Here is a 22,388-nt window from a genome sequence, read left to right as displayed (position 1 = left end):
AAGTGGTCCCAGGTGAGACATCTTTGCTATATTTTATGTGACACTGCAGTTCTTATGTCCTCTCTGATATTGTCGTGATAGGGTACTTTGCATCAGACAGAAGCTTCAAGATACAAAGTCTCAAAACTGCTTGTACTTTTACTCACCTTCACATGGTTTTCTCTATCCGGACTCTGAGACCACTGTGAAATGCAGGGTTAGTATGCTACTGTGAGCCACCATGAGGCTATGACTGTAAGCAGTCATTCTCTTGCTCCAATTGCTTCTCTACCATGGTGGATTTTTTTAGGCAGCTGAGATTGGACATTCCCTGGTGACAAAAGTTGGTCACTTAAATCATATGGCTCAAATGATCATGGCAGGACTTTTAACCAGTGCTTTTTCATATTAAACATAAAAGGCACATTCAGTGTGGATTGTCGTCATCTATGAGCTTGTCTGACATTTTCTTCCAGCCTCAAGTGTAACAAATGCTGAAGCATACCTAGAATAAGAACATGGCCAAAGATGCAAGGCAGGAAAAGTGAGCAAGATACTGACTAGTATTCCATGGAATTAGCATTCACAGAGACGGGTTTAGAGACTTTACATCCAATTTTAAATAAATAAATCACTGTCTTCCTTATTTCCAAATGAAGTCACAAAACTAACCTCTTCTAGAGACATGGAGTCACAGCAGCAAGAACAGCAGGGCAAGACACTGATTAAGAGCTGCTACCAAGGTCACTGGTGTCATCTCTACATTCCCACAGACTTACTGCTGGCTGCATCTTCTGTGCCACAAGCTAAATTGCAAGGCAGCATGTCACAGACAGCATCCAGCCAGGCAAAACTACCAGAGGTAGTACCTGGCACTGTAAGCATGTACATACATAACCATACCACCATATACTGGAATATTCATCAGGGCTTGCTTGAGCACTGCTTGGAGATGGCATGCCAGTATTACTTTTTTTTTTTTCCATCCAGGCTCTTCTCTACCTTGCTGATCCTACAGGGCCACTTTTTTAGAACAGACTTTTTAGTAAAGTTTAGATCAATGCTAATCAGTTCCATTCAAAAGTACAAAAGAAATAATACCTTTTTATAAAATGAAAAGATCCAAGGGAGAATTTACTGAGTTTTTCCTTCTCACATTGTATTCAGAGAGAGCGAATATTGCAACGGAGAAAAAAAAAAAAAAAAAGTTATTTTAGTAGTTGAATTCATTATCTCTATTTCCAGCTATTTTTGACATTTTTATCTTTCTGAGAAGTTAACATTTGAAATTCTCAATTATTCTTTTTCATCTCACACTGTATGTAGTTTTCACATAGCTTCTTTTATCACTCTATGAAATCTATGGTGCTATGCTATGAGATTTTAAGAAAAGACATCAAGCCATCACTGAGAGCATTCTTCCCACATTCTGCTACTGCTTGAGAGGCAGGCAAAATACCTAGTAAGAAACAAATATAAATTGAAGAAAATACTTAAAATGCACTAGAAGTCTCAGTAAAGCTTTAAATATTTTACAAAAGCTGTGATCTGTAGGCTTTGCCTTCAGACAACATCCACTCAAAATGAAATAGGCCCCAAAAAAACCCTCTGCAATAAACAGATACCTCATGGGGATATTCTAGCCAGCAAGTCTCCAACTTTGCACTTTGAACAAAAGCTGCAGGAAAAGTTTGAAAAATCCTCCATGAAAGAGAGAAGAAAATGGGAAAAGATTTTTTTTTCCTGTTTCTGCAAGCAAAGATTTTCTACTGTGCTTCACAGAATACCTATTTTAATATTTAATATCAGGCCAGTTTGGTGTCTGCTCCAAGTTCTGAAGTACATGTTCTGAAGAGCTGCTTCACAATCCATTTCACATTAGTCTCATAAGAAGCACCTTGTCAGAGAAGCATAAATACTTCATTTATTCTCATAACAATGACAATGAACTTTTGGGCAAAAACAGGACGCTAAGAAAATTAATGCATATATATATTTATTTACATTTATATTTTTGTATATACAAATTATAATATTTATACTAGCAGTAACTGTAAAGCTTAATACACTCATGTTGAAGGGGTCTCTGTTTCCTAGATGATTGGAAAAACCCTGGCATTTTCAGTTTCAGGTTGAACGGCAACACTTCAAAATGAATCTAAGTCAGAAGATGTACTATATGACTGGAGAACAGTAAAGGGCAAGAAGTGATATTTTCAGCTACAGATCTGTTATTTTCCTCTCAAGACAAGGTAAAGCTTCAGAATATTGGGAGATAAATGGCAGGTAAGCTAATTCAACATGACTCTACCAGAGAAAGATAATTCTGACATGATGCACTTACTTTCTTCAATATGACATTTACTTTCATACAGGGAATTAGAAAAGATAACCTCTCTGGACATCTACAAATGCTTCCTATCATCCCAAATGTGAAATTATTGTAAAATCTGGCAGCTATAGGTGTCAGAATAACTATGAGGTAAATGAGTGACTGGCTGAAGGGAAAACCCAAAATGAGGTATACTGAAAAAGGAGTTTTGAGGCTGTAAGGCATTTACTCACTGCGTTTCTCGAGAACACAAGTTGGGGCTAATTTTATTTAATGACATTGACATACAAGTCAATATGTACTCATGAAATTTGTTGGCACTGTGCAATTGGGAAGCAGTCAATACAAAGGAGTCTTGGAGAAGGAATAGCTGACTTTGAGGACTGAAGTAATAGAAATTGGATGGACTTCTTTATGATAAAATACAAACTCATGCTCTTTGGAAGAAAAAATAAACTGAGACCTCACTAACTGGCAGCAGAAGAAGTAAAAAAAAGATATGGACTTCTCGACTGATCACAGGATGTAACTTGATGAAGGTCAACATGGCTATGGTTGCAAGAAAGACAAATACAATCCACCATATCTAGTAGCTCTAGGGAAGTAAAAGGAAAAGTATAAGAAAGATAAAAGTGAAAGAAAAAAAGATAAAACATTCTCTATGCAGAAGAAATTCAGGACACCAAATGAAATTATCAACAGAAGTTCAACGAGAATGTATATATTCACTGCATGCATAATTAATACTGTGGATTTTATTGCATTAATAAATTCTATGTGATATTGTAGATTTCTGAAATATAAAAGGGCTATAACATAGTTGAACTGGATCCATTATACCAAGGAAAGCTCCTTTTCTTATGCTCCTAAAGTCATGTATTTTTCATTACCTTCTCAGTGTTTGTGTCCATAACCCATTCCCACTCTGTATTTTAAAATAAAATTCTGGGCATATTAGTTTCAGTATTTCAGTTGTAATATAGTTACGTGTGTATATATATATATGCATACCTGTGTATACATCATATATGTTAAAATAAAATATCCATATGCTATTTCAAATCAAATCTTCCTGGAAGAAACTGAATCATCTGACTTTGCCAGACATTGCAATCTAAAAATCATATGCAGCATACTGTGGAGGAAGTAATCTGCAACTATAGATTATATTTAATAAATTTAAAACTAACTCTCATTAAACTAAAGACTTATTCTCATCTTGTCCCTTACAAAATATATTAAATTGCAGTAACTAATACAGGGAAGACAAGTGCACAAAGTAAAATAACAGTATACTGAATTGAGTACTAGAAAACTGAGTACTAAAACATTAAATGGAGTACTAGCATTTAAACTAGCAAGGTCTATAATTTACTATGTACAACATTATTTCCTCCTTAACCACAGAGAATGTTTCAACAAATTTCCTACATAGTCTTTTTTATTTCTTTTTCTATACTCAACTAAGACAGCCCAGTCTCCTTATCCCACTTGTCTTTACAACATGGCTGTTTTAAAGAGTTAATAGGCTTTGTGTTATATATAATTGCAAATCGGCCCTCTAAATAAATTTCTACTACAGTCACAATACTTAGTTTAACCTACTGACGCATCCTCTGTGAGGACACATACTGCAGGCTTTAATATCTTGCTTTGAACAAATATGTCCATGATAACGCTTGCAGTATTTTGCTAAATGAGGTTGCAAATTTTCTTCCAAATTGCAGTGCTTGCAAGTACACCTACATGCTTATGCTGAGAAACAAAATGCTTGTAATATATGATAATTATGAACATTTTTAATCAGCCAAAACATGGAGGAGCACCAAGCAGTTCAGCAAAACTTCAATACATGTAACCATTGCTGTCTCCAAATAATGCTATGAATTTGCTTTTTTGCACCTATCAAGGTAAAAACAAACATGGTAAGACATCCCTTGCCCCTCCTGATCCAAGGGAGAGTTAAACTTAGAAGTGAAAAAGCGACAGACTTTGGGCCAGAAAGTATAGGTCATGTCTAACAAGTAACGTAGTTCTTCCACCATAAAATCCACACAGCTTCCTAAATCAAGGAGCAGGTGATACTAGACATACCTCATAAACCTCAACCATTTTTATCCATAATATATCTTTTTTATTTAAGACTCAGATAAAACCCAGTATTTCTTTTACAGAAATCCATAGCATTTTTGTATCCTTATTCTAATGGAAAGCTTTTTTTGTGTGTGCATATTCTTTCATGAGTGCAATTTGTTTCAATCTCAGCTTACAGAAGTATATGCATGGTGACAAAGCAGAAACTCATCTGCCATAGGCAACAATTCTCTGTGTTAGAGAAAGGTAGGTATTTGCTTTTCTTTTGAGAGAGGTTTGGCTTCTTTTTGTTCTGAATAGAATATGGTAATGGAACTTTTGTTGTTGTTGTTGTTTGCTTTGTTTCTACTGTTTTGGTTGTCATAGATCAGACTTCAATAGGTCAACAGGGCTTTCTGCAGCATATTCTATGACTTTGTCTATCTACTCCCCACATCCAAAATGTCTGTTGGGGAACTGTTACCACCTGCATGCCTGGTACTATACCCCAGATGCTGAAAATTTACTGTTTTCTGCCTGAATGTCATATGAATCAGGACCCAAACAAGTGGAAGACAAGGATTCAAAGACAGGAAGAACATTAAAAACTGCTCACAAAAGAAGCTGCATTCCATGGGTTCCCTCCTATCATATGGCTGAATTAGTCTTGAGCAACAAGCCATCCCCAGGCTCCTGCCTTCCCAAAATCACATCACACCAACATTCATATTAATCTCTTGTCAGAAGCCTGGGTGAATTCAGCCATGATTTTAATGAATGGATAGGGACTGACAAAGTCTTTCCCTCTGAATATGATGCAGAACTGTACCAGGCTAATTGGAGAAAACAATGGTCCTCGTAGTCCCTCAGTAAATTCAAGCTTGTAAGGAGCTACATAACTTGCTATTTTTAATTTCAATATAATTAAAATACTCCCCACAGTCTTAGAGTTCCCCAGTGTCTCCCACAAGAAAAATAAAATAACCTTCCTTCTTTTTCATTTTTAAATGTCAGTTGTCACACTACAGGCCTAGATCTGATACATCAAGTAGAGTAACTAGGTCACTGCTGAGGACACAATGGAGGTTAACATCCTTGGAGTTAATCAGTATTGTAAAAAGCCTCACTGACAGTGACATTGTCCCACATCTACAGGGCATACTATGTTTGCTTATAAAGCAACTACTGATGCATAAAATAAATCATAAGGTTCACAGTGTTAAATGAGAGATTTTTTAAACTGATTACTTCTGAAACCATGCAAATTTTATTTCTGCCAGCTGACTCTGAAGTATAGAGAGAACAGAAAGAAGGATTCTCTGCTCCTTCTAAATTTATTCTTAGGAACAAGTATAAACAAATACCATTTGAATTTTCCATATTGTCAAAATAAGTGCAGTTGAAATTGAGTGAAATATGATACTCCAGGAGACTTTTAAATTTAGGAAAGCAAGGAATGTAAGGGAATAAATCAATCATTTTTCCTACTAATTTTAAGAACAATAGTACAACTATTGAGAAAAAATATTTGTCTTCAAGACGTTTACGTGTTCATGCCAACATTTTAAAACCGAGTGTTTGCGCTTGTCTTATTCAATATTTCATAAAAATATTGAATAAAATTAAGTTCAAGTCTCACCTCTGAGGAACTCAATTTAGAATATCTTCATTTGATGCATAGGCTATTGATAACTTCTCTCCAAGAATACTTCTTCAATTGATTATGCACTCACTTTATCCCAGTTTTGCAGACTGTATTTCTCTAGCTTAAAGATACATCTAAGATTATGTTCTTATAAGCAAAGTTACACTGCAGCTTACCACCATTATCCTGCCAAAGAAAACAATTAGAAAAAAATATTCAGAATAAAATATATTCTGTAAAATAATGTCAAGGTATTTTTCATATCTTGGGATCATCATTTTGTTAAAACCTAAGTCATTCCCAGCTAGTCTGTATTAAAGCATATCTGATGGTCTCCTGTGACACCAAACAAATACTGCATACTGCAATACTGGACCAATGAACTTTAGATATTACTATAAAAATTACACATCTCTCACAAAACAAAACTGTGGTGACTATTCTCCATCTCAGTGGACAGAATACTTTTAAATTTTTGGGTCTGTGTTCTTCATAACAGATTAATGCAGGCTAGAATAGAGTTCACTTTTATACGCTTAAAGAAGCTGCTGTAGGTCCACAATACCTGTCAGCTGTTCCCCCTATGTATTTCCCTAGGCTGGAGTAAATCCAGACTCATTCCTGACTGAAGTCCCTGTCCTGTAGCAGTGGAGTACATTTATGATTCATCTCATGTAGTAGATCAAGTGTGATACTCTTGAGTAACTACTGAGTGACTGTAATAGCCCATAAAGGTAAGCATGTGTGTGAGTCTTTGCAGAATCAAGACCCAAGAGAAATTTACCTTTCTAGATGAAAAATTTGATAGCTATCAGATATTCATTTAGGATTTAGAAACCCATCATTTTAGATGGATCAGTTTTTAATCTCAAATTCTCCCTAACCCAAATGGTTTCAAATATAGAAATTATTATTGGTCCATTTTCCACACTGTCATAAGTGCTAATTTTGTATCACACTTCATTAACTAAGTTTACAGACTTGGCAATAAAAATCTAACTGAATTTCTGATCTGCTTTGAAGCAAAACTACCAGAACAGGTACAAAAAACAACAATTTGAAAAATGGAAAACTGAGCATCTTAGCTACAAAAGCTGAGCCAAAAGATATTGATTCCAATAGATTAACATGAATTGAGAAGAAACACTTCTCCTCCAAATTTCCTGTCTCTTGTTAATACAGAGAAATAAAAAAAAAAGAATAAGTCTTGTCCTAGTCTACTGAATAGCTAGTTTTTTTTCTTTTATTGTCATTACCCTGAATACGTTTTCCCCTTAAATGCACTTATATAAAATACATCAGATTCATTTAGTCTTTCCAAAGACAACATTATAAATTGTATCATTTAAACTGAGTAATTTAAATTTAATACCCAGAGAGTATTACAATAGTGGGAAAACAGCAATTTTGACAGCCACTTTGAAATGTCTAGGAGGGGTCTGAGTGTTACCTTCAAGCACACACCTTTTGAAATGCAGGTTGATACTAAGGTGAAGTTCAAAATCCTACAAGGATAAATCGTAAATCACCAGCCACACTTGGAAGTCCGGTACACGAGATTCCTTCCCAACCTCAGAACATCATTGTCCAGGAGCTGGTCCAGAAGAAAGTGCTGTGTCCCCCTGCTCTTTTCTCAAACACTTGCGATGATGTTAGGGAACTGAAAACATGGAGTTTTTCACACTGAGCAGATTCCTTCTCATGACCCTACAAACTTAAGCTTTCAGAGAGTCTTCACAGAAAGTATTTCCTTGGTTGTCAAATCTTAATGGAGCCTTTAGGCTTCTGATACACATTATATCCTACAATAAAAGGTGGTGTAAAAAAGGAAGAAATTAAAGCAATCAATCTCGCTAGATGCCTTGGAGTAACTTAAAGGGAAAATGACATTTCTTTCTAATAATCGGTTGTAGAGAGCAAAAAATCTAAAGTGAAATTCTTTGAAAACTAACAATACTGAGGAATATGTATGTTGTATTCTTTTCCCCATTCCTGGTATATAGACTATAAAATTATCTATATATCACTTCTTTCCTCAAATTATTTGAGAAGAATCTAACCCTCCCCTTTCTCATCCAATTATCTTAGCATAGGTGAGAGCATCCAAAACCAGAAGTGGGTTGTATATGGGACAGTAGAAGGTTCCTATCTCATTTCATATTCCTGCATTTTGTTTTGGATGGATCACTTCACCTCTCGAGTGCTATTCTTACATTTTATGTCTATTTTGTCTCATATGGGGTCAAGACCATAAAGTTAGCATGGGAACTATTATGACTGGAGATATTTTTTAATTGAGCTTAAAAAGCTGAAAGATAAAAAGTCTGGTCTAGACTGTGTTAAGAAAGGCAGCAGAGGATTGCAAGTAAATTTGTATAGCCCTTAGCATAATATCATCCCAACCAAAACCATTTTTGTAGACAAAATAATATTATCTTGATTTGTCATGGTTTATTTTCATCTGTTGGGGAGCCTACTCTTTCCCTTCTTCCTCGGGATCAGGGTGAAAGACAGCTATTCAATTGAACCACATAATTGAAGAATATTCTTCAGGCCAATATTTCTTGCTGGCAAACCTAAGAATGTTACCAGACACATCAAATCTATTATGCTCAAGACACTAAGGTTCACCTATAAATAGCAAACGTACATCTTTAGAAATGAATTGTAGTTGTTTCATTTGGTTTTGTGATGGTTTTTCTGATTGTTTGTTTGTTTTTTGTTGTTGTTGTTTGTTTGTTTGTTTTACCTAAAGACTTCCACAAATTTGCTAGCCTGGTCACAGTTACTCTCTGCATATAACTAGCGTTAAAGAAAGGCAAGAGGGAGCATGGAGGTCACCTGTGTGCGGTATCTATCTGCATATGCACCGAGTGAAGTCAGATCTCTTAGAGAGTTATTTCGTTGTTCCATCCACCCATACTAGCACACCAAATACAACTACTGAGGTTCTTGAACTGATAAGGCACATTTCAAATTCATATCAGAGCTGCTTTAGGGCTGCATTTTAAAATATAACAGGAGTCAAGAACTACATAGTCAAGTGGTATGATATCCTGTTATACATAATGTTCCTATTTACTTGACTGCAGAGGAACAGTAAGATGGAATTAAGGAAAAAGAGAACAGGCTTTAATGGAATAAAAGGCATATAGAAGATTAGGAAAAAAACAACAACAACAACTAAGTAAAGCTAGGAAGATCAGTACTTTACCTGATTTTTCCATGTTTTTGAAAATTAAACTTTTTTTCAAGATGAGCTGCGAGAATTGCATATTATATTAATCAAATTCAAAGGTTTATTTCTCAGCATAAGTGAAGAAATGCTTCAGTGCACTTCTGTTATGTGCAACATTTAAAGGATCTATTGTTAACAATGTTTTCTGGTAGCATGGGCACTGACAGTATTGCTTTTCAAACATTAGCAGTGGCCAGAATTTTCTATTGGAGATCTGAAGTTTTTAAAATATCCCCCACCACTTTTAGAATTTTTTTAAAGTAACTTGTTTTAGATATCATGAAAACCATCAAGATAATTTACAAACTACTAGGTTATATCAGGACTGAAAATGTGGAAACGGAGAAAAATGTTCTGTAAAAGAGAATTCAAGCAAAGGAAGATGGGAAGAAAAGGCTTCTCAAAACAAAGGCAAGTGCTTGGAGAAATGAACAAGGGGTATGAGATAGCACTAGGAAAGTTGTCAAATTATTTGTTTGACGTTAATTTATCTTCTAGTGATTCAGATGAAGTAATTATGTCTGGTAATTTCATCTACATTACTCCAACTTGAACTGAAGTAGTCTTGCAGTGTGTAGTTTGTATGGAGTGCTAAATAGCAGAAAGGCTTGCATTTGGATGTGTTATTAAGCATCTACATGAATCAACAAAGAAAATATGGATAAAAGGATGGATAAAAATGTGTTATTGTACAGGTACAGGTATAGTTTTAGAATACTTAAAAAAATTCAAAACATACTTCGAATTAGCTTGCAACTACATAACATGTTTTGACAAGACCACACAGTAAATTACAGATAGATCTGGAAATTATTTGTCATTTGATGTGCTAAAAGAGGAAAGACAGGACTGCACTATGTATGCCAAATCAGTATGTCCCCAATAGTTACACTAAATATTTATTTCAAGCTTCTTCCATATATACAGTATCTTGAGCATATTAAATGAAAAAATTCTTTTGTCTTCTGTGTTTCATCAGAAAATGTGATTTGTCTCATTTGTTTCATGAAGTTACATCAACTATTGAAGACTGGTCAAGAAAAAAAAACTATTGAAACCTAGCTAAGATATAGAACATTAAATTTAGAAATTCAGCACAAATAAAATTTGAAGATCCAGGTTTTTTGAAAAATTGAGAATAATTTCTGTTGCTAGGCTTTTCTGTGAATAAGGAATGTAGACATTTCAGAATAAAGAATAGAACTCGTAAATCACATTTATGATAATGAAGAAGGAACTAATTGTAGCAGATGTGAAGTAAAAAACCTTATATATTTATCATTAATATTTTGGAAGGCGCTCCACAGAAATAAAAAAATTTAAAATACAAATATTTTCTTGTTTATTAAATTTCTGCTAGGATAGAATGCCAATACAAGTGAAAGTAAAGAACAGCAAAGCAAAAGACTGTAGTGGACACAGGCTATATATACATTACTCCACACCAGTAACATCTTTCACATTATAACATACACTCTTTGTTTACTGATGTTCAATTAAGAGATTGCACAAGTCAATTTCTGTTTATTAGATGTTTCAAAATGCTCATTTTGACTACTCAGAATTTATGACTGTTGAACTAAATTTCATAGTCACTATTTGAAATTAAGAAAAATAACATCTCCTCTGAAAAACTGAAGAAAAAACAAAACAACAACAAAAACCCAGACAAACTCTATGTTTGCTTCTTTTCCTAAACAAATAACCTTTATGACTTGTGCTTATGATACTTGAACTAGGACGCAGTTTTCTTCTCCAAAAATATTTGGACAAAGCAAGATAGCTGGTTGGAAAAAAAAAAAAAAAGCTTCTTAAGAGCTTAAACACAAATTTACTTTCATAATTGGGAGTAGGAATTGAAGAGGTAGGAAAATATCATGTTCTTTTAGATATATTGGGTTCTAACATGAGTTGTCCACTGGGAAATTACAATGGATTCTATTCAGCTCTCTTAATATACTGACTCTCAAGCTACAGTAACAAGCTGTTTGGGGTCAGTGAATGAACGAAGTGCCACAAAGAAAGAACCGAACAACTCCAGACATCAGTTCCTGCACCACAGTAGGTATTTAAGGACATGAAGAGAGCCCCCTGCACTCCAGAAAGCTTGCTTCTTCCTTCTCCTCTATTATGTCAGCTGTAATAGAGTTTACAGAATTCCTGTGAGTCCCCTAAGTATCTCAAAATACTGCATCTCCCTGAAATAAATATTGTAATAGCCTAATTCACTTCAACCATCAGAAATTCCTCTGTTGCACCAAATTTGGATTGAACTTTTTTCACACTATAGTTTTCAATATTCAGAGAATATTGAAAATTTCATCTGAAGGGATTTAATCATAAATATAGGGAAAGTTAGATTTTATATTGCAACAGTATTTCTATTAAGCAGTAAGAATACATGTTTAGATGGCTACCTTTGAAATTTTACCCTTGATGTAGAGGCTATAAGACTGAAGCAATGCCAGTTCATAATACAAAATACTTAACTGTTTCATCATTTAAATTTTAAGTTCACTTGACAGATTATTATTTGTTACTGTAATTATCTTTGATGTACTTAGATAGACTTTATCTCAAACTACATTGAATTTGAAAGAAGAGAATAAAAGTAGCCATAAGTGGAGGCAGTGTTCAAAAATATATTACAGCAAATGTCTATGTCACAGGAGCCAGTCATTGAATCATCTCTTGAAAACAGAGGTAACACAGGATTCTGAGATCACACACTTGAGTGTTACACACAGTTAAACTCACTGCAATACACCTCCTTTCAAATATATCACAATAGCTACAATTTTAGTCAGTCAACACACACACTGCATAACTGTATATTTAAAAATAGCGGCCTGTTCGGTGAAATAGAGATTTGGACTTAGGCTATTTCTGTTTGAGTTTTTTTTTTCTGTTTTGTTTTTAAAGTGGGTCATAGAGCTTTCATTAGGGCATGAACTACTTAAGGGCTACATTGCTACCAACATTAGTGCATCATGCCAGCACAGTGTAGCACCGGCTAACATGGCTTGCTGTGTGTGTACACACACATGCATTATTATTTTATACTCTAGATCAAACATTCAAATTCTGCTAGAGTCCTCTAACAACCTTCTCTTCACCAGCAACTCTGAAAACATAAATAGAAAAGTAATATGTAATATATTTACCTGGGTTGATACCAGGAACACTAGTACAATGGTTGGCTGATGCTGAGTGAGGAGTATATGAGACTCTTCTGAAACTCACAGCAACACCAGCTTCTCCCACAGGGTGTTCCTGGGATCCAAGTCACAGATAGTCAAATATAGAGCAGGGTCAGTCATGAATCACTGAAACATCTTTCAAAGTCTTCATATAAGGTACACCTGTCCATTTCCCCTAAAGACTGATCATTCTCCCACATTTCAAGATCACCCCCTCTACTCTGCCCTGATGAGAAGGCATCTGGAGTACTGCATCCAGTTAGGGTCTCCTCAGTTTAAGAAGGACAAAGAATTACTGGAGGGGGTCCAGCAGGAGGCTACAAAGATGATTATGGGCCTGGAGCATCTTTCTTACGAGGAGAGTCTGATAGAGCTGGGGCTGTTCGGCCTGGAGAAGAGAGGGCTCAGAGGGGATCTTATCAGTGCTTATAAATATCTCAAGGATAACAGTCAAGAGGACAGGACCAGACTCTTTTCAGTGGTGCCCAACGATAGGATGATGGGCAACAGGCAAAGACTAAAGCATAGAAGTTTCATCTAAACATGAGGAGAAACTTCCCTGCGGCTGACAGGGCACTGTAACAGTTGCTCAGAGAGGTTGTGGAGTCTCCTTTTCTGGAGACATTCAAAACCCACCAGAGAAAAGACAGAGGAGGAGAGGAGGAGAGGAGAAGAGGAGAGGAGGAGAGGAGGAGACGACCTATTGGGGAATGACCTATTAGAGAGCAGTGTAGGGGAAAGGGACCTGGGGGTCCTAGTGGACAGCAGGATGACCATGAGCCAGCACTGTGCCATTGTGGCCTGGAAGGCCAACGGCATCCTGGGCTGTATTAGAAGGGGGGTGGTTAGTAGGTCCAGAGAGGTTCTCTCCGTTCTACTCTGCCCTGGTGGGACCACATCTGGAATATTGTGTCCAGTTCTGGGCCCCTCAGTTCAAGAAGGACAGGGAACTGCTGGAGAGAGTCCAGCGTAGGCCAACAAAGATGATGAAGAGAGTGGAGCATCTCCCTTACGAGGAAAGGCTGAGAGAGCTGGGTCTCTTTAGTTTGGAGAAGAGCAGACTGAGGGGTGATCTCATTAACATTTATAAATATGTAAAGGGTGAGTGTCACGAGGATGGAGCTAGGCTCTTCTCGGTGACAACCAATGATAGGGCAAGGGGTAACGGGTACAAACTGGAACACAGGAGGTTCCACTTAAATTTGAGAAGAAACTTCTTCTCAGTGAGGGTGACAGAACACTGGAACAGGCTGCTCAGGGATGTTGTGGAGTCTCCTATTCTGGAGGCATTCAAGACCTGCCTGGACGCCTTCCTGTGTAACCTCATCTAGGTGTTCCTGCTCTGGCAGGGGGATTGGACTAGATGATCTTTTGAGGTCCCTTCCAATCCCTAACATTCTGTGATTCTGTGTGAGAGGAGGAGAGGAGAGAAGAGTTCTGCTCTGTTAACCAAACTACTGAAAACAACCTGAATGAAAACAACTGCAGGTACCCCACCTAAAACAATCAATGCAAAACAACTTCAACCAAAAAAATCACCTACATCAAGCAACCTAAACCCACCGGCCTTCAACAACCAGCTTCTCACAACCACCCTCAAAGAACCTGCCTCAAACAAACAACCTCCAACCACCTCAACAACCTCAACCAAGCTACCAAAACCAACAACCTCAACTAAAACAGCCCCTGCTTGCAAGGGCTCAGGGCTGGCTGCACCATCCACAGCTGCCACTTGTCAGCTCTCCCTGTGGGCAACACAAGCGCCTGGCAGGGACCAGAGCGCTTCTCACACATCCCTGGCCAAGAAGCACAGCAGCAAAACAAGTTGTGGAAGACAAAAAGTCTGCTCGTCATTGCTACATGTCACACTTTGGAAAAGATCCCACGGTACCACACATCTCTTCTTCTTCTTTTGTGCATGGTGAGTCCCACGCCTCATTCTCAAGGTTCTCCCTCTTCAGGAACCAGGGACAGCTTGGCCTCTATTCCTGCTGCTGCTCTCTGCAGCTCTTGGACTTGTCTTTGCCAGCCTGCAAGGGATATTTTCTCACGCTCAACTGAAGAATGCATCAGCCAACTCCTGGCTACACTTGGGCTTGTGTTCATGTTTTTGAGCATCAGTTCTGAAACAGAGTCAGAAACAGAAATAAAATGCCATGAAATAACATAAAGGAAATAAATAAATTAACAACAAAATAAAATAAAAAATAATAATACAATACAATAAAATAGAAACATCCATATTCATTGTGTTATATGTCCTTGAAATTGATTTTGGAACTGAAACCCTCCTGTCCTTTTGGGCAAACAGTCTCTTTGTTACTGACTCACTGTGAAGGAAGAGAAGAGAGAAGAGGAGAAGAGCATAGGAGAGAACAGAATGGAGGGGAGAGGAGGGGAGGGGAGGGGAGGGGAAGGGAGGGGAGGGGAGGGGAGGGGAGGGGAGGGGAGGGGAGGGGAGGGGAGGGGAGGCGGAAGGGGAAGGGGAAGGGGAAGGGGAAGGAGACATGAGTTCTGTTCCATTGAGATCCTGAACAGAATTGCAACCCTGGATTTCATTAGAGCCATCATTGGCCTTTTTTTAAGAAGCAATTGCTAGGGGAAATCCCGTGGGACAGAATACTTGAATGTAAAGGGGCCCAAGATAGTTGGTTGGCATTTAGGGACTGCTTCTTCCAAGCTCAAGATCAGAGCATCCCAACATGCAGGAAGTGAATGAAGGGAGCCAGGAGACCTGCTTGGTTAAACAGGGAACTGCTGGGCAAGCTCAAGTGGAAGAGCAGAGTCTACAGATCATGAAAGGAGGGGCTGGGTAGTTGAGAAGAATATAAGACTATTGCCAGAGGATGTAGGGAGGCAACTAAGGCCTCCTTAGTGAGAGGGGTCTCACCACCTGGTGAGAGGGGTCATGGACAACAGAAAGAGCTTCTTTAAATACATGGCAGATAAAATTAACAGCAGAGGCAATGTAGGCACATTGATGAATTAGGTGGGTGCCCTGGTGACAGAAGATACAGAGAAGGCAGAGGTACTGAAGGCCTTCTTTGTCTACACTGCTGGAGGCTGTCCTGAGGAGCCCCGTACCCCTGAGGTGATGGAACAAGTTATCCTTGGTGCCATCTCAAGGCATATCAAGGATAAGAGGGTCATTAGGGGCAGTCACAGTCAACATGGCTTCACCAAGGGTAAGTCATGCTCAACCTGTCTCTAAGCCTTTTATGAAGACATAGCCAGGTGGATAGATGATAGTAAAGCAGTGGACGTGGTCTATCCTGATTTCAGTAAAGTATTTGACAGTGTCTCCCACAGCATCAACGCAGCTAAAGTGAGGAAGTGTGCACTGGACGATCAGGTAGTGAGGTGGACAGTGAAGTAGCTGAAGGAAAGAAGCCAGAGAATCATGGTCAATGGAACAGAGTCTAGTTGGAGGCCTGTATCTAGTGGAGTGCCTCAAGAGTCAGTTCTGGGACCAGTAGTATTCAATATATTGATCAACAGCTTGGATGAGGGAATAGAGTGCACTGTCAGCAAGTTTGCTGATGACACCAAGCAGGGAGGAGTAGCTGACATGCCAGAAGGCTGTGCTGTCATCCAGTGAGACCTGGATGGGCTGGAGAGTTGGGCAGGGAAAAATTTAATGAAATATAACAAGGGCAAGTGTAGAGTCTTGCATCTGGGCAGGAAGAACCACAGGTACCAGCATAAGTTGGGGAATGACCTATTAGAGAATTGTGTAGGGGAATGAGACCTGGGGGTCCTGGTGGACAGCAGGATGACCATGAGCCAGCACTGTGCCCTCGTGGCCTGGAAGGCCAATGGCATCCTGGGCTGTATTAGAAGCCGGGTGGTTAGTAGGTCCAGAGAGGTTCTCCTTTCTCTTTACTCTGCCCTGGTGAGACCACATCTGGAACATTGTGTCCAGTTATGTGCCCCTCAGTTCAAGAAGAACAGTGAACTGCTAGAGAGAGCCCAACGCAGGGCAACAAAGATGATTAAGGGAGTGGAGCATCTCCCTTATGAGGAAAAGCTGAGGGAGCTACATCTCTTTAGCTTGGAGGAGACTGAGGGGTGATCTCATTAACGTTTATAAATATGTAAAGGGTGAGTGTCACAAGGATGGCAGGCTCCTCTCGGCAAGGGGCAATGGGTACAAACTGGAACACAGGAGGTTCCACTTAAATTTGAGAACAAACTTCTTCACAGTGATGGTAACAGAGCAGTGGAACAGGCTGCCCAGGGAGGCTGTGGAGTTTACTTCTCTGGAGACATTCAAACCCACCTGGACACATTCCTGTGTAACCTCATCTAGGTGTTCCTGCTCCAGCAAGGGGATTGGACTAGATGATCTTTCAGGGTCCCTTCCAGTCCCTAACATTCTGTGATTCTGTGATCTTCAAATATTTTCTTGATTTCCCTTAGTAACAGGAATTGCAATTACTGTGCTTTCCAACATAGAACTTGAAAATCACACATCGTCACCTTACCTTAGCATTCTCTGGAAGCATCCTATAATCAGTACTGTTTGTTAGCAGGACAAGACATACCATGGGAAAAAAAAAAAAAAAAATTGCTTCTGTTGGCATGAGAAGGAGGGAATGAGAAAGAAGGGGTAGAATTAATCCTTTTAAGTTCATGAACATGATAATGGACTAGGTTCAAAGGAAAGACTAAACACTCCTCAAAGAATGGGAATAAATGCCTTCCACAGTTAAGATAACATGTAATTCAATTACAAATTACTCACACTGTCTACCATATTCAGTTGTCTCATTTGTAAATGTATGCTTTATTTACTCAGTTGTGAACTGCACAGTTTTAGATTTTTAACTACACATATCTTTGGTACAGGCAACATATAAAAGGTCAGTGTGTGATTATTTTCTTCTGTTCATCCAAGAGAAGGAAGAGGAAAATAACAATATTGTAACGCTAAGAGATTTAAAAATAATCTTAATTATTATGGTTTATTCTTTCTAGCCATCAGGCTAAGTTTTATTTTCCTGTCTCTTCCAGAGGGATCATAACACTATCTTTTAATCTTGAAGTTTTCTTTTTTGTACTTTCAGTTTTAGCTTACTTAAAGATGAACTGAAGAAAATCAACAGATGCGGTGCAGTTAAGAAGCACCCATCTCTTTTTTTCTTAAATGTACTAGCCTCTTTATTAGAGTTTATTTCTTGAAATTCTACCGTTATGGTAGCAGTATTAATACTACCAATAATAATAATAATAATAATAATAATAATAATAATAACAAAACTACTCTTCTATGTTGGAGAATCCCCAAGATCATTCTTTTTTTCTTTTTTTTTTAAGAAAAGGCATTGGAGCATAAAATAATTCTGAATATTTAATAAAAGTAAAGCAGGAAATGTATGTTGTGAAATGGCTGTCAAGCTCTCTTTCAGATACGGCACTCAAAGTGGCAAGTAAGTCTTTTATCAGGTTACATAATGAGCTATGCTTACCTCAGCTGTGATCTACTTTTAGGCCAATATAAAGGAGGAGGGATGAAACGCAGATAATTCAACAACTTCTCTTGTCTGGAAAGGCTCTGCTCCTTATTAACTCCAGTCATTAACTACAACAGCAAATCCATCTTTCTGGTTTGCTCATTATGTTGCTGCAGTTGGATGACCAAGAATTTAGGCAGATCCACCTACCTTGGGCCAGTAGACTCTGTCCTTTCTTTACGCTCTAGATGGCATGTATGTTCACCATATAATGCATCAAATACTCCCAGTCCCACTATCCCTGTTAAAACATTGTTGTTCCTTTCAGATCGCACCTGTAGCTATTTTTAACCCTGGGCTATCGTACTCTACTATTAAAGTGGGAAAAAACAAACAAACAAACAGACAAAGCCCCACAACTTTTTAAAGTGGCTTCCATGTAAAACTTGTTATTTTTATTCCTGCTTGCTGTTACTGACTGACTGTCAAAATCCTGTTGCATCAGACATAGTCAACTCTATAGCTGTTGCATAATTTATTCCTGTTAAATTCTGTGAGAAAGTCATCCAGTGCTACTAAGGTCTTTACCCTTTGGTTAGCCCTCACCTTTTTTTGTTGAAATATGAAGTTACGATTCTCAACAAATAGAATGGCTATTTTTTTGCTGTGAGGAAATGAATGGAATGGAATAGAACAGAAGGGAACGGAACAGGATAGGATAGGATAGGATAGGATAGGATAGAATTGAATATTTCAGTTGGAAGGGTCCTATATGTAGTCCAACTGACTGACCAATTCAGGGCTGACTAAAAGTTAAAGCATGTTCTTAAGTATGTTCTCCAAAAGCTTCTTAAACATTGACAGGCTAATCTTTACATGGCATAGAATTTATCTCACACAAGTCACATGGAAAAAACCCTATTACAAGAGCTTCACAGCATGCAATATGCTTACTAAATAGTATGTCTGAAAACTGCAGTGTTTTGGATCTATTGCTGAACGTCTGACTTTCCTTTTGATGAAACAAGATATATTCCAGCCCCAATACAGAACATTTGTTAAATAAGTAGCTTTGATAGAAGAAAAAAATGCAAAATGCATCTGAAAGGAATAGGGTGTGTATGGCGAATTTTAGAGGGTTTTTCCAGCAAATTCTGGTCAACTCTTATTTTAGGTGAACACACCCATTCATAGATAAAAGACACCTGCAATACATGTGTCTCAATTGGAAAATGCCAAGTGGCATTTTCAATGGATAGACACTCAATAAAAACACATACCACCAGGTTCATCTTAGGAGTAAAAAACAGGAACATGCTTGCGCCTGTGACCAAGAATTGCTTTCACAACACTGACTTTACTGTCTAAACCATATATTCAGGTCTCAGTAACCACACATCAAGTTCTTGTGAACTCTCTACCTTCAGCTTCTTAAGAATATGAAAACCTAGTTGCATTTTTTTAAAAAACCCTATGGCACAGATGAGTCACTTCATTTTACCATTATCCCTCAATGTTATGGAAAAACAATTTACAATTGATAGCCATTGAACAGTTCAAATTTCTTTGATGACTCATTAAGCCATTGCAACTCTGCACTCTCATTTTCTAAAACTAGACTCCTCCTAAATGGTTTCTAAAATGGTTTATATATAGTTTACCTTTCATGATATATTGAGACTGCTGGACACCAGACTCCATAAGCAACCTGTGCTTTCAGTTCAGCGCAAGTGAGAAGAAACATCACATCTGAAGAGCTTAAACTAATTTTAAGTCTTTCATATCTTTCATCTTTCCTTTCAGATCAATAGTCCAATATAATCCTTATTTTGCCTTTTACATGCTTCAAAAAATGTTTACTGACTCTTTCTCATGTTTTCTGTAAAAACCATCAGCCATTTTCTTCAAAACCTACCAGTATCCAAACATTTCTCTTAGCCCTTTACCCTTAGAGCAATGTAAAGAACAGCCAAGCTTGGTCAGTCCAAAGGTCCACCTAACTCAGTTTATTGTCCCATGGCTGACAAAGGACATGTAAAATCTAGGAAAACAAATAACAATACCTGCCACTAATGCCATTCCAGTCTCCAGGTATTTTTACGTCTAGGTCCTCCCAAGGCTTCCTCATCCAGCAGCCCTCAATGGTCTCTTCTGTGGATTTCAGAGGGATATAAATGCATATGTGACCAATTTCTATCATTTACAGCATCCAGCAGAAAGGAGGTAAGAGGCTACCGTCCTTACCTCTTTGGAACATGACCGTTGCCAGTTCCTTCTACCCTTTAGTGCTTCAAAGGATTTGGGGACTGACCCCTCTCCAAACTTGATTGCAGACCCTGTAGGCAAAATATATACTGTGATATCTCATTTCAAGGACTTGATCTCACTAGGATGAGTAGTTTTGTTATCTCATGGGGTATCATCTGTTGCTCAGGAAGTTCATTATGGGGGCCTAATCTGGGACTGAGCACATGATTAATCAGGCCTATTCTTAATAACTTTTATGTTGTCAAGCTTTCGAATGAAAAACAAAAATTAAATAAACTGTAAGACAAAATAAGTGGTTTTGCCAATAAGAAGCCAAAGCCTTCCTGCCTGAGCACATGAATTTGTCATTCCTATGAAGGCTTATTCTATTCAGGTAGTAAGCCACATACTTTAAGAAGAGTGAAAGAGAAAGGCCTGACAGCTGCTGCTAGTGCTGTGAGCAGTATGTAGGAATCACAAACTAGCCAGCAGAGCTGGCCTTTTCCTGACTTTTGCACCAGGTCATGTTCCTTTATCTTCACGCATACAGAAAAGGACTTATTTCAACAAAAGCAAATTTTGTTCCCTCTCCCAGGACCCACCCCAGGCAAATAAAATGAAAGTGAACCTACTTTTATTTTTTTGTCTGCGATTTGTTCTTAAACCTGCTTCAAAAGTATCTATAAATGGCCATTGTATTACCATAGCACAGAGCATATTATGCCCATGGACAATCACACAGAATTAATAAATCCTAGTTAACTTCCTATTAATGCAACAAGGGAAGTCAGGCTACTTCTAATAATTTTAAGGCATCATAGGTATCATGGCGATGCTGATCACTGCACTGTCGAAGGGATAGAAAGGAGACAACTTCTGATATTTCTTGGGGAATCCATGGATGCCCATGCTGTTGTGCTCCTTTCCCCTCAGCAACCAGGTCACAAGAACTCCCAACTATAGGACTTAATGTAACTTCATCTTCTTTCATATCTGCATCGTCACTCTTATTTTCTAAACATACATTTTCCCTCTCCAGAAGACCATGAAACAGTACCAAAGACAGTATGTGACAAACAGACTGATAGACAAAAACTGTGGTTAGGAGATTTATCTAAGCTGCTTGCAATATTTTCTTTGTTTTCATCCTTTATCTTTGTTCCTTTAGGATGTTTTTCTTCTCTGTTTACCGGTTTCTTCAGTGATCAGGCACTTCAAGTCTGATATGTTTTTCCATTTATGTTTTTCCATTTCTGTATTTCCATATGGTTTCCATATGGTTTCTTCAGTGATCAGGCACTTCAAGTCTGATATGTTTTTCCATTTATTGCTATGTTGCACTCAGTGTATTTCAGACATGAACAAATCTAGGGACATGTAAAGATTTATTTAGTAACAATTCCATTCCCTCTATGCAATTTTTTTTTTTTCTTCACTTGTCAGGTTTAGTTCAAACAGTGGAGACAGCAAACGGGAAAACCAGCACAGGTTTAAATATTCTCACAAGGCTCTACTCACCTCTTCTGCAGGTAGGAAGTGTTCTTTGTTTAGACTGCTGCTAAAAAGTGGGAAGTCTCCTACAGCCTCCCTGTTGCTTAGCAACATCATATGTAAGCTCTCATTTTCAATAGTAACAGGAGATTCCCTTAACGGAGGTCATTCTCCATCTGAAATAAATTTCAGTTATATTCTTTGTTTCAGATTACAGAGAAAAGACTAATCCGTTCCTGTGCTATGGAAAACATTTTCATAGCATGTTTTTGAATACAAGTAGGAAAATACAAGTAAATAACGCCTGGGGAAACAAGAAAAACACTCAGTTCCCGAGATCAGCTGATCGGAGCCAGCTCGGCCGGAGCCGTTGGAGAAGATCTCGATGTACAGAGATACAGAAGTACAGAGATAGAGAGATACAGAGAACGCCCCTACGGCTTTCCTGGCTGCACTTCGATTCCGCAACCCGGAAGCCCCCAGCAGCCCTTGCGAGAGCGGCTGACGTGGCGTGGGCGTTACCACGGTGACGGTGATCACACCCCCGCCCCTCGCCTCGAAACAGCCTCAGGGAGGGCAGGGGTACGTCGCTGCCCACCAGGCTCTGGGAGGGGCAACCAGATTAGTGATGCGGGTGAGTACCAGCCACACTGTGCTGCAGCAGCGGGCCTGGTAGCTCGTGCAGCAGGTGTAGAGGTTCTGTCCCTCCTTGCTTGTTAGACCTTGTCAC

At 38.3% G+C, this 22,388-nt stretch overlaps 1 long non-coding RNA gene across 1 annotated transcript; it reads right to left on the bottom strand.

Moving 5' to 3' along the window:
- Positions 1-10,585: 10,585 nt before the first annotated feature.
- Positions 10,586-22,164, bottom strand: LOC110364470 (uncharacterized). The gene is made up of 4 exons (XR_002423260.2): positions 21,686-22,164; positions 20,165-20,256; positions 19,984-20,071; positions 10,586-14,590 (listed from the first exon to the last, which is right to left on the bottom strand). It is a non-coding gene; the product is annotated as an uncharacterized LOC110364470 (long non-coding RNA).
- Positions 22,165-22,388: the final 224 nt, after the last annotated feature.

Source organism: Columba livia, chromosome 2 (assembly GCF_036013475.1).
Source record: "Columba livia isolate bColLiv1 breed racing homer chromosome 2, bColLiv1.pat.W.v2, whole genome shotgun sequence".
NCBI lineage: Eukaryota > Metazoa > Chordata > Aves > Columbiformes > Columbidae > Columba > Columba livia.
The sequence above is the reverse complement of the archived record's forward strand: the minus strand, read 5'-3'. Positions and strand labels throughout refer to the sequence as shown.